The sequence below is a fragment of the Leuresthes tenuis genome, unplaced genomic scaffold, assembly GCF_036924035.1.
Source record: "Leuresthes tenuis unplaced genomic scaffold, fLeuTen1.0.hap1 SCAF_99, whole genome shotgun sequence".
NCBI classification, from domain to species: Eukaryota; Metazoa; Chordata; class Actinopteri; order Atheriniformes; family Atherinopsidae; genus Leuresthes; species Leuresthes tenuis.
Genome location: NW_027325453.1, coordinates 17621 through 30987, shown reverse-complemented (window position 1 = coordinate 30987; position 13367 = coordinate 17621). Strand labels below are relative to the sequence as shown.

At 41.8% G+C, this 13367-nt stretch overlaps 5 non-coding genes across 5 annotated transcripts; 3 read left to right on the top strand and 2 right to left on the bottom strand.

Moving 5' to 3' along the window:
• Positions 1-374: 374 nt before the first annotated feature.
• LOC140286933 (U5 spliceosomal RNA) lies at positions 375-488 on the top strand. The gene has a single exon (XR_011911339.1). It is a non-coding gene; the product is annotated as a U5 spliceosomal RNA (small nuclear RNA).
• Positions 489-3477: 2989 nt separating this feature from the next.
• Positions 3478-3668, bottom strand: LOC140286940 (U2 spliceosomal RNA). The gene has a single exon (XR_011911345.1). It is a non-coding gene; the product is annotated as a U2 spliceosomal RNA (small nuclear RNA).
• Positions 3669-3976: 308 nt separating this feature from the next.
• Positions 3977-4090, bottom strand: LOC140286926 (U5 spliceosomal RNA). Its single transcript, XR_011911333.1, has one exon. It is a non-coding gene; the product is annotated as a U5 spliceosomal RNA (small nuclear RNA).
• Positions 4091-12465: 8375 nt separating this feature from the next.
• Positions 12466-12579, top strand: LOC140286924 (U5 spliceosomal RNA). The gene has a single exon (XR_011911331.1). It is a non-coding gene; the product is annotated as a U5 spliceosomal RNA (small nuclear RNA).
• Positions 12580-12868: 289 nt separating this feature from the next.
• LOC140286920 (U2 spliceosomal RNA) lies at positions 12869-13059 on the top strand. The gene has a single exon (XR_011911327.1). It is a non-coding gene; the product is annotated as a U2 spliceosomal RNA (small nuclear RNA).
• Positions 13060-13367: the final 308 nt, after the last annotated feature.

Below are 13367 nucleotides of genomic sequence, written 5' to 3'. Positions count from 1 at the left end.
GAAGGAATTCATTTTATAGATAAAATCCCAAGAGTCTGCTGAGAAAAGAGAGTGAATGCGAAGTAGACTTTAACACGGCTATGGGAGCGAGCCGAGTGTGGGCTAACCAGGAGAATTGCTTGAAAGAAACGCGACCCCGAATGAGCGGTCAGAACAAAGCCTCAATACGGGATTCTCGTGGTGTTTTTGTTGCTGCCTTGTCTTTTGCACAGAGTAAAAGACAAGGCAGCCATCGAATAGGGCCCGATTGTTCCTACTTGGTCAGCCGAGGAGCAAGGGGGGGGGAGCAAGCGTCTCAACCAAGCAAAGCTCACCATGGGGAAGGTGGCTATGCCAACTAGCCTGATGCCCTGCTCCCGCAGTGACGGATAATCGTACTCTGGTTTCTCTTCATAACGTACAAGTCTTTCGCCTTTTACTAAAGATTTCTGTGGAGAGCAGCACTAATGAGTTGTTTCTATTTTTGGCAGGCTTTACCTTTGCGGGTGAAGCCCTTTCTGTCTGTGCAAAAGAAATCTTGTTACTGTGCAGAGTGACTTCTCTGCGTAGAGTCGCCTTACTTGTTGCGACTGTGCCGATGTTCGAAGCTGGAGTGCAAAGTTGTTGCTTGAATGGTGCTTGCTGGAGCATGCGGGAGTGCAAAGTTATACCATTTAAAAGGGCTGAAGAGTGCTCAGTGCAGCGGGTGGGCGACACTCTGGCCACCTTGAAAACCGAGGTTACATCCACTACCAGGGGCAGCCCAAGTTCTGCCGCAAGTGTGGTGAGCATGGGCACCTGGTTGAGGCTTGTACCAAGGTGTTATGTGGGAAGAGCAGAGAAATTGGGCAAACTTTTGGAGAGTGTCCAAATGGCAGGAAATGTAATCTCTGTGGAGAATTAAATCACCTCTTCAGAGATTGCCCTAAATCTTTTGCCAACAAATTAAAGACGGTAAAGCCACAGTCAAGCCAACAAAGAGAAGGACCAAAGGTGGCAGTTGGTGAACAAAGTGAAGAGGTTGACCCAATAAATTCAAACTTCCCGCCAAAAGCTTGGATTGGAAGTGAGGAGCAAAAAGGGGAGGGGCCTGTAGAGGCCTCACCACTCAGTGTTGAAGTCTGTGAGAATTCAGTTAAATGCAACATTGCGTCAGAGGCCAACACCGAGAGTCCGAAAAGGAAATATAGATCACCCTACTCACTTTTCACCTAAAGAAATGAAGGAAGAGCTAGTTTCCCAAGAAATAACCTGAGTGTGTAATTTGTTTTGATAACTTAGAAAAACGAAAATGACATACCTACTTTCCTTTATGCTTTTAATGGTTCTCACCTTCTCAACACTAAATGTGAGAAGTGTGAAATCGAAGACAAGAGCCCAGAGTATTTTATTCTTCTTAGACTCCATAAAATCAGATGTGTTTTTAATACAAGAATGTGGACTACCTTTTTTAAAAAACCATAGACAATGGGAGGAAATGTGGCCCCATTTATCGATATGGAGTGGCTCAAATCAAAATAAAAATGATGGTGTGGCCATTCTAATTAAAAATCCGCATGTTCTGGTGAAAGGTAGCACAGTGGTGAGAGACGGATGGGCACTTTTAGCACACTTGAATTTTATGGGGCAAGACTTTAACCTCTTCAATATTTATGGTTTCAATGGAAAAAATTAAAGGTATGACCTTTTAGAAGATATACAGCTTTACATGCTAGGGCAAGTACCTTTAGTTGTAGGAGGGGATTTTAACTGTATCTTGAGCAGGAAAGATAGAAAAAGAGCAGGGGTAGATTTTAAAGTGGATAAGACTTCGATTTTACTTCAGGGCATATGCAGGGATTTTAAGCTTACTGACTGTTTTAAAACCATGCATCCCAGAGAGGAGGGCTTCACCTGGTTTAGTCATGATGGCACCAGAGCCTCTCGCATTGATTATTTCTTTACTAGAGATTGCCCACCCACTGATGTTAGATTAACCCCTGTTTTCTTTTCAGACCACCTTATGCTCTCCTGCACCCTTTCACCCCCTTCTGGTGTGACGGTAGGAAGTGGTCTGTGGAAACTCAACTGTTCCCTGTTGGAGGATGAAATCATAGTCAGTCAGTACAGGGAATGTTATAAAGAGTGGCATACCCTTCAAGACCTCTACGAAACACATGCACAATGGTGGGAAATGGTGAAGGAAACGACCCAGACTTTTTTTAAACAGCAAGGTAAACGTAAAAAAAGGAAAGAGAATCGATGTATGATGGGACTACATAAACGCTTACAGCGCTACTTTAAACTAAATCAGTGTGGCATAGACTTTAAAGAAGAAATCAAAGATGTCAAAAAGGAAATGTCAGTTTTAGCAGAAATAAAGAGTAAAGGAATTTTTGTAAGAAGCAGGGAGCAGGAAATTGAGGAAGGTGAAAAAAAAAGAAAGTTATAAATAAAAAGGAGTGTATTCAAAATCTAAAAAGAGAAGATGGGTTTTTAACAAAATCCACACAAGAGATGATTGAAACTGTACATACCTTTTATAATAACATGTACAAAGAGAAACCAGTGCACTTGGAAACATCGGCAGAAATTTTAAAATTCGTTGACAAAACCGTAAAAGAGAATGCACACTTGACACAGGATTTTACTGCTTTAGAGTTAAAAAAATGCCTAACAGGTTTTAAGAGAAGTCGAGCTCCAGGTTTAGACGGGCTTCCTGCAGAATTCTATCTGACCTATTGGGACCTTTTATCATCAGACGTTTTAGATGTTTTTAAAGATTTTGAAAAACTCGACCGACTGCCTGACAGTTTTAGAGTGGGAATAGTGACTCTACTTTATAAAAAAAATGATAAGACTGACCTAAAGAATTGGAGGCACATCACACTTTTAAACTTTGACTGTAAACTTTTTAGCAAGGTTTTAGCGAAACGGATGTCCTCTGTTTTAGAGGAGGTAATTCACCCAGACCAAGCTTGTGCCATCTCAGGGAGACAACTCAACGACAGCCTCGTACTGATTCGAGACATCATTGATTACGCTAGAGACAGAAACACCCGGCTTGTCATCTTAAATTTAGACTTTGAAAAAGCATTTGATCGGGTCTCGCATCAATATCTCTTTCAGGTGTTGCAGCCATCGAATAGGGCCCGATTGTTCCTACTTGGTGAGCTTTGCTTGGTTGAGACGCTTGCCCCCCCCCCTGCTCCTCGGCTGACCAAGTAGGAACAATCGGGCCCTATTTGATGGCTGCCTTGTCTTTTACTCTGTGCAAAAGACAAGGCAGCCACAAACACCACGGGAACACCGTATTGAGGCTTTGTTCTGACCACTCATTCGGTGTCGCGTTTCTTTCAAGCAATTCTCCCGGTTAGCCCGCACTCGGCTCGCTCCCAGAGCCGTGTTAAAGTCTACTTCGCATTCACTCTCTTTTCTCAGCAGATTAAAAGAAAGTTTCATCTTGGGCTCCCTGAAACTTCCATCCTGCACCGCTGTTTGCTTTTTCACAAGAGCAGAGGAGAGCGCACCGTTCCCAGCGGCACTGCAGTACCGGGTCGAGGCTTGGAGTGAACGGAGCAAGCTTCTTTTTCAACTCCTATTCTTAAAAATCCATTTAATATGTAGTCCTCGTATAGAGGACATATCAGATATTAAACTGATAAGAACAGATACTACACTTGATCTTAGCCAAAAGGCCGAGAAGCGACAACTGTCCACTGGTTCACGTCCGAGGGCCCTTCCTGGCACAATGAGCACTTGTAGCGGTGTTCTTTTTATGGCCATAGGTGGCCAGAGTGTCACTATGCACCTCCGCCCACCTGCTGCACTGAGCACTCTTCAGCCCTTTTAAATGGTATAACTTTGCACACCCGCACGCTCCAGCAAGCACCATTCAAGCAACAACTTTGCACTCCAGCTTCGAACATCGGCACAGTCGCAACAAGTAAGGCGACTCTACTCAGAGAAGTCACTCTGCACAGTAAGAAGATTTCTTTTGCACAGACAGAAAGGGCTTCACCCGCAAAGGTAAAGCCTGCCAAAAATAGAAACAACTCATTAGTGCTGCTCTCCACAGAAGTCTTTAGTAAAAGGCGAAAGACTTGTACGTTATGAAGAGAAACCAGAGTACGATTATCCGTCACTGCGGGAGCAGGGCATCAGGCTAGTTGGCATAGCCACCTTCCCCATGGTGAGCTTTGCTTGGTTGAGACGCTTGCTCCCCCCCCCCTTGCTCCTCGGCTGACCAAGTAGGAACAATCGGGCCCTATTCGATGGCTGCCTTGTCTTTTACTCTGTGCAAAAGACAAGGCAGCAACAAAAACACCACGGGAAAACTGTATTGAGGCTTTGTTCTGACCGCTCATTCAGTGTCGCGTTTCTTTCAAGCAATTCTCCCGGTTAGCCCGCACTCGGCTCGCTCCCAGAGCCGTGTTAAAGTCTACTTCGCATTCACTCTCTTTTCTCAGCAGACTCTTGGGATTTTAATCTATAAAATGAATTCCTTCACTCAAACTATGTGAAAACTGCTTTGTCGTTCATATTTACCATGTCTAGAAAGATTTAAACAAAAAAAACAACGTTGTACTTTGCAGTAAAAGAAAGAGCAAATCTAAAGTTTCAGGAATCCGAGAATAAGCTTACTTTCATGAGTTCTTCACGATTTCGGATTTTGCTATAAAATGAATTCCTTCACTCAAACTAAATTAAAACTGCTAAACCGCTAATCTGTTACATGTAAGGCAGATGTCAAATTCACCGAAATAGGATCTAAGGGTATTCGGCCAATCGAGCTGTAGCAGCTTCGGTAAAAGAGTATAAGTTGAAGAGTTTGTGAATAAAGGTGTGCGCACACATAGTGAGCTGTAGGAAAATAGGCAGGGAGCAATGTCGGCTGGGGTATATGTTCTTGTATGTTGTCTGACTGTTTGATTTGAATGTGTGTAAGTGTCCTGTTGAATGTTTGGGCTTTGACACTTCACTGTGGTTGTTAACTGTGTGGTGTGTCCTGAAATGTTATATGTTTGGGCTGTGTGACATGCTTAATGCTTGTCAGTAGCTACCCACTTATTCATATATAGCAACTGACAACATAAGAAGTCTGGACATACTTTGATAGTAGTTGTAGAAGTATCCTTATTGATAATAGATCACTAATTCATAGTGATAGAACAGTAGATGAACAGGTGCTTGCACATGTCTCACGAAAATAAAATGGGTGTATCATTGCTGATGGCAGAGCAATACTGCCAAACTTATGAGTTCTTGTGGCAAACTTGATTCAGTGTCTTGACGTGTATACGCTGTTTCGCTGACTTGATTGTCACAAGAAACAAAGTGTGTTTGATAAGATCCGACCATTTTATTACGGGAGGATCAGTATGTATGGATTCTGATGTGACTGATAAACCCATTCGTATCTTAAGCATAATCTAATACATGAGACAACGCCCTGGCACACGATAAAAAAAAAAAGAGAGAGAGCGGTTTTGTGTCCCCACAGTCCATAATGTAGAAAAGAGAGAAAAAAGCCTTTCTGATTTGGTGTGTGTGCTCATAGTGCAGAGTGTAGAGAAAAGAAAGCCGTTTTGGTGTCACGGGTGTTGTGACTTACACACACACATTTCTAAATTGAGAAAGGAAATTATTTTAGAGGAAGCACTAGAGTTTAGATCCCACATTTGTTGATAGGCATTCATTTATTTCTTCACTTCTGATGAAGTTTCAACAATAAACAACAAACTTTGTATTATGAGAAAGAACCAGAATCATTCTTCAGGAATCCGAAAATAAGCTCTATTTTATGAGTTATGCACGAATTCGGATTCTCCTATAAAACGAATTCCTTAACTCAAACCAAGTTAAGACTGCTTTGTCCTTCATATTTATTAATGTCTAATCAAGTTTCAACGATAAACAACGTTGTACTTTGTAGAATGAGAAAGAACTTCTTCAGCAATAAGCATCTCTCGACATATGACGAAGTACAGATTTTGCTATAAAATTAATTCCTTCTATCAGCCTGACTTAAAACTGTTTGTCCTCCTTATTTATCCACTTCAAATCAAGTTTCAACAAATAAAAAAATGTTATAGTTTGAGAAAGTACAACTTAATCTTCAGCAATCAGTATAAAAAGAGGTGCAAATGCCAACCATACATACCTAAAAGGTGGAGCGGAAGTATTCAGCTGCAAGTAGGTGTGAATGTTCGACTATAATTTGTAAAAAGCGGGTAAGAAAAGGTTCGAATGCCCGACTATATATTAACAAAAGCGGGAGGAGAGGTCTTCGGATGAGAGTGGGTGAGAATTTCCAACCATAATCTATAAAATACGGTGAAAAAAAATTTGTGAATGCCTCATAGAACACTAAAAGCGGAAGTGTTCGGCTGCAAGAAGGTGTGAATGTCCGACTATATTTGGTGAAAAGCAGGTGAAGCAAGGTCTGAATGCCCAACCCAACATCATCAAAAGCGAGATCAGAGGTGTTTGGCTGCAAGAAGGCCATAGTTTTCCAAAAGCGGGTAAGGTGCGAATGTCCGACTAAATATCAACAAAATTTGGGGCGGAGGTCTTCGGATGCAAGTGGGTGGAGAGGAAGCTGTGAATAGCCGACCATAGTTTGGAAAAAGCGGGTAAGAAAAGGTTTGAATGCCCGAACATACACCATCAAAAGAGGGAGCGGAGGTGTTCCGCTGTACGAAGGTGTGAATGTCCGACCATAGTTGGTGAAAAGCGGGTAAGAAAAGGTTTAAATACCCGACTGTACACAATCAATAGCGGGAGCGGATGTGTTCGGCTACAAGAAGGTGTGACAGTCCGACCATGGTTTGTAAAAAGCGGGTAAGAAAAGGTGCGAATGTCCGACAATGTATGATCAAAAGAGACAGCGGAGGTTTTCGGATACACGAAAGTTTGAATGTCCTACCATAGTTTGTAAATAGCGGGTAAGAAAAGGTTCGAATGCCCGACTATACACCATAAAAAGCGGGAGCGGAGGTGTTCCGCTGTAAGACGGTGTGAATGTCCGACTATAGTTGGTAAAAAGCGGGTAAGAAAAGGTTAAAATACCCGACTGTACAAAATCAATAGCGGGAGCGGAGTTGTTCGGCTACAAGAAGGTGTGAAAGTCCGACCATGCTTTGTAAAAAGCAGTTAAGAAAAGGTTCGAATATCCAACCAAACATAATCAAAAGCGGGAGCAGAGCTGTTCGACTGCAAGTAGGTGTGAATGTCTAGCCATAATTACTCACAAACGGGGGAAGAAAGGGTAGTATTGCCAGACCATACATGATCAAAACAGGGAGCGGAGGTTCAGCTGCAAGGTGTGAATGTCTGACTATAGTTTGTAAAAAGCGGGTAAGACAAGGTGCGAATGCCCGACAATGTATGATCAAAAGAGAGAGTGGAGGTGTTCGGCTGCAAGGTCTGAATGTCCAACCATAATTTGTAAAAACCGGGTAAGAAAAGGCTCGAAAGCCCGACTATACATCATCAAAAGCGGGAGCGGAGTTGTTCAGCTGCAAGAAGGTGTGAATGTTCGACTAAAGTTTGTAAAAAGCTGGTAAGACAAGGAGCGATGTCCCGACATTGTATGATCAAAAGCGGGAGCGGAGGTGTCCAGCTGTGAGTAGGTGTGAATGTCCGACCATAATTGCTGAAAAATGTGTTAGAAAAGGTAAGAATACTGGACCATACATCATCAAAAGCGGGAGAGGTGGTGTTCGGCTGCAAGAAGGTGTGAAAGTCCGACAATGGTTTGTAAAAAGTGGGTAATAAAAGGTTCGAATGCCCGAATATACATCATCAAAAGCGGAAGCGGAGGTGTTCGGATGCAAGAAGGTGTGAACGTCCGACCAAAGTTTGTAAAAAGCAGTGAAAAGCGAGAAAAAGCTTTTCGTGAGTTCTGCATGATTTGGGATTTTGTATGGGATTTTTTATAAAATGCATTCCTTCACTCAAACTATGTTAAAACTGATTTGTCCTTCATATTTACCATGTCTAGAAAGATTTAAACAAAAAAAACAACGTTGTACTTTGCAGTGAAAGAAAACATTGGACTTTGCAGTAGAGGAAGAAGTTGAAATCCATCTACACATTGATAAATATGAAGGACAAAGCAGTTCCCACTTGCCCATAAGAAAAAAAGCTTATTCTCGGATTCCTAAACCTTCAGTTTTGCTCTTTCTTCTACTGCAAAATACAATGTTGTTCTTTGTTGAAGTCGATCTAGACATTGATAAATATGAAGGAAAAAGCAGTTTTAACTTGGTTTGAGTGAATGAATTCATTCTATACATAAAATCCGAAATCGTGCAGAACTCATGAAAATAAGCTTATTCTCGGATTCCTAAAACTTTTGATTGGCTCTTTCTTTTACTGCAAAGTACAACGTTGTTTTTTTGTTTAAATCTATCGAGACATTGATAAATATGAAGGTAAAACCCGTTTTAACATAGTTTGAGTGAAGGAATTAATTTTATAGATAAAATCCCAAATCATGCAGAACTCCTCAAAAGGGGCGTATGGCTTAATCACAAGTGTGGTTCTTTCTCATTCAGGGTAGTATGAGGAAGTTTATGCTTGAAATATATGTAGAAATGGGTACATATGAAGAACAAAGCAGTGTTAACTTAGTTTGCGTGAAGAAATTCATTTTATACATAAAATCCCAAATCATGCAGAACTCCTCAAAAGGGGCGTATGGCTTAATCACAAGTGTGGTTCTTTCTCATTCAGGGTAGTATGAGGAAGTTTATGCTTGAAATATATGTAGAAATGGGTACATATGAAGGAAAAAGCAGTTTTAACTTGGTTTGAGTGAATGAATTCATTTTATACATAAAATCCGAAATCGTGCAGAACTCATGAAAATAAGCTTATTCTCGGATTCCTAAAACTTTTGATTTGCACTTTCTTTTACTGCAAAGTACAACGTTGTTTTTTGTTGAAATCTATCTAGACATTGATAAATACCAGCCGAAACTCTGCTGCCGCTTTTGATAATTTATGGTTGGGCATTCTTACCTTTTCTTACCCGCTTTTTACAAATTATGATCTTACATTCACACCTACTTGCGAACACCTTCTCATCCACTTATGATCATGTGCGGTTGGGCTTTCGCACCTTTTCTTACCCATTTTTCAGTAATTATGGGTGGACATTCAGACCTTCTTACAGCCGAATACCTCCGCTGCCGCTTTTGATGGTGTATAGTCGGGCTTTCGAGCCTTTTCTTCCCCGATTTTTACAAATTATGGTTGGACATTCAAACCTTCTTGCAGCCAAAAACCTCCGCTCCTCTTTTGATCATACATTGTTGGGCATTCACACCTTGTCTTACCCGCTTTTTACAAACTTTAGTCGGACATTCAAACCTTCTTGCAGCTGAACCATCTCCGCTCCCTGTTTTGATCATATATGGTCTGGCAATAGTACCTTTTCTTACCCATTTGTGAGTAATTATGGCTGGACATTCACACCTTCTTGCAGCCGAACACAACCTCTCCCGCTTTTGATGATATATGGTCCGGCATTCTTACCTTTTCTAACACATTTTTCAGCAATTATGGTCGGACATTCACACCTACTCACAGACGAACACCTCCGCTCCAACATTTGATAGTGTATAGTCGGGCATTCTCACCCTTTCTCATCAGCTTTTTGCAAATTATGATCTGATATTCACACCTACTTGCAGTCGAACAGCTCTGCTCCCGCTTTTGATTATGTTTGGTTGGATATTCGAACCTTTTCTTAACTGCTTTTTACAAACCATGGTCGGACTTTCACACCTTCTTGTAGCCGAACAACTCTGCTCCCGCTATTGATTGTGTACAGTCGGGTATTTTAACCTTTTCTTACCCGCTTTTTACCAACTATGGTTGGACATTCACACCGTCTTACAGCGGAACACCTCCGCTCCCGCTTTTTATGGTGTATAGTCGGGCATTCGAACCTTTTCTTACCCGCTTTTTCCAAACTATGGTCGGCCATTCACAGCTTCCTCTCCACCATACTTGTATGGTGGGATATTCACACCCACTTGCATCCGAAGACCTCCGCCCCCACTTTTGTTGATATTTAGTCGGTCATTCGCACCTTACCCGCTTTTGGCAAACTATGGCCTTCTTGCAGCCAAACACCTCTGATCTCGCTTTTGATGATGTAAGGTTGGGCATTCAGACCTTGCTTCACCTGCTTTTCACCAAATATAGTCGGACATTCACACCTTCTTGCAGCCGAACACTTCCGCTCCACCTTTTAGTGTTCTATGGGGCATTCACATATTTTTTTTCACCGCTTTTTATAGATTATGGTTGGGTATTCTCACCCACTCTCATCCGAAGACCTCTCCTCCCGCTTTTGTTAATATATAGTCGGGCATTCGAACCTTTTCTTACCCACTTTTTACAAATTATGGTCGGACATTCACACCTACTTGCAGCCGAATACTTCCGCTCCACCTTTTAGGTATGTATGGTTAGCATTTGCACCTTTTTTATACTGATTGCTGAAGATTAAGTTGTACTTTCTGAAACTACAACATTTTTTTAATTGTTGAAAATTGATTTGAAGTGGATAAATTACGAGGACAAACAGTTTTAAGTCAGGCTGATAGAAGTAATTAATTTTATAGAAAAATCTGTACTTCGTCATATGTCGAGAGATGCTTATTGCTGAAGAAGTTCTTTCTCATTCTACAAAGTACAACGTTGTTTATCGTTTAAACTTGATTAGACATGAATAAATATGAAGGACAAAGCAGTCTTAACTTGGTTTGAGTTAAGGAATTCGTTTTATAGGAGAATCCGAATTCGTGCATAACTCGTAAAATAGAGCTTATTTTCGGATTCCTGAAGAATGAGTCTGGTTCTTTCTCATAATACAAAGTTTGTTGTTTATTGTTGAAACTTCATCAGAAGTGAAGAAATAAATGAATGCCTATCAACAAATGTGGGATCTAAACTCTACTGCTTCCTCTAAAATAATTTCTTTTCTCAATTCAGAAATGTGTGTGTGTAAGTCACAACACCCGTGACACCAAAACGGCTTTCTTTTCTCTACACTCTGCACTATGAGCACACACACCAAATCAGAAATTCTCTCTTTTCTACATTATGGACTGTGGGGACACAAAACCGCTCTCTCTTTTTTTTTTATCGTGTGCCAGGGCGTTGTCTCACGTATTAGATTATGCTTAAGATACGAATGGGTTTATCAGTCACATCAGAATCCATACATAGTGATCCTCCCGTAATAAAATGGTCGGATCTTATCAAACACACTTTGTTTCTTGTGACAATCAAGTCAGCGAAACAGCGTATACACGTCAAGACACTGAATCAAGTTTGCCACAAGAACTCATAAGTTTGGCAGTATTGCTCTGCCGTCAGAAATAATACATCCATTTTATTTTCGTGAGACATGTGCAGGCACATGTTCATCTACTGTTCTATCACTATGAATTAGTTTATCTATTATCAATAAGGATACTTCTACAACTACTCTATCAAAGTATGTCCGGACTTCTTATGTTGTCAGTTGCTATATATGAATAAGTGGGTAGCTACTGACAAGCATTAAGCATGTCACACAGCCCAAACATATAACATTTCAGGACACACCACACAGTTAACAACCACAGTGAAGCGTGTCAAAGCCCAAACATGTAACATTCAACAGGACACTTACACAACACATTCAAATCAAACAGTCAGACAACATACAAGAACATATACCCCAGCCGGCATTGCTCCCTGCCTATTTTCCTACAGCTCACTATGTGTGCGCACACCTTTATTCACAAACTCTTCAACTTATACTCTTTTACCGAAGCTGCTACAGCTCGATTGGCCGAATACCGAATAATCCTATTTCAGTGAATTTGACATCTGCCTTACATGTAACAGATTAGCGGTTTAGCAGTTTTAATTTAGTTTGAGTGAAGGAATTCATTTTATAGCAAAATCCGAAATCGTGAAGAACTCATGAAACTAAGCTTATTCTCGGATTCCTGAAACTTTAGATTTGCTCTTTCTTTTACTGCAAAGTACAACGTTGGTTTTTTTGTTTAAATCTTTCAAGGCATGGTAAATATGAAGGACAAAGCAGTTTTAACATAGTTTGAGTGAAGGAATTAATTTTATAGATAAAATCCCAAGAGTCTGCTGAGAAAAGAGAGTGAATGCGAAGTAGACTTTAACACGGCTCTGGGAGCGAGCCGAGTGCGGGCTAACCGGGAGAATTGCTTGAAAGAAACGCCACACCGAATGAGCGGTCAGAACAAAGCCTCAATACGGTTTTCCCGTGGTGTTTTTGTTGCTGCCTTGTCTTTTGCACAGAGTAAAAGACAAGGCAGCCATCGTATAGGGCCCGATTGTTCCTACTTGGTCAGCCGAGGAGCAAGGGGGGGGGAGCAAGCGTCTCAACCAAGCAAAGCTCACCATGGGGAAGGTGGCTATGCCAACTAGCCTGATGCCCTGCTCCCGCAGTGACGGATAATCGTACTCTGGTTTCTCTTCATAACGTACAAGTCTTTCGCCTTTTACTAAAGACTTCCGTGGAGAGCAGCACTAATGAGTTGTTTCTATTTTTGGCAGGCTTTACCTTTGCGGGTGAAGCCCTTTCTGTCTGTGCAAAAGAAATCTTGTTACTGTGCAGAGTGACGTCTCTGAGTAGAGTCGCCTTACTTGTTGCGACTGTGCCGATGTTCGAAGCTGGAGTGCAAAGTTGTTGCTTGAATGGTGCTCGCTGGAGCGTGCGGGAGTGCAAAGTTATACCGTTTAAAAGGGCTGAAGAGTGCTCAGTGCAAAGTGACACTCTGGCCACCTATGGCCATAAAACGAACACCGCTACAAGTGCGCATTGTGCCATGAAGGGCCCTCGGACGTGAACCAGTGGACAGTTATCGCTTCTCGGCCTTTTGGCTAAGATCAAGTGTAGTATCTGTTCTTATCAGTTTAATATCTGATATGTCCTCTATACGAGGACTACATATTAAATGGATTTTTAGCAATAGGAGTTGAAAAAGTAGCTTGCTTCGTTCACTCCAAGCATTGACCCGGTACTGCAGTGCCGCTGGGAACGGTGCGCTCTTCTCTACTCTTGTGAAAAAGCAAACAGCGGTGCAGGATGCAAGTTTCAGGGAGCCCAAGATGAAACTTTCTTTTAGTCTGCTGAGAAAAGAGAGTGAATGCGAAGTAGACTTTAACACGGCTCTGGGAGCGAGCTGAGTGCGGGCTAACCGGGAGAATTGCTTGAAAGAAACGCCATACCAAATGAGCGGTCAGAACAAAGCCTCAATACGGTGTTCCCGTGGTGTTTTTAATGCTGCCGCTGTTTGCTTTTTCACAAGAGCGCACCTGTGTAGAGGGGGCCTGGGTGATGGTGGGTCTCAGGCCCGGGC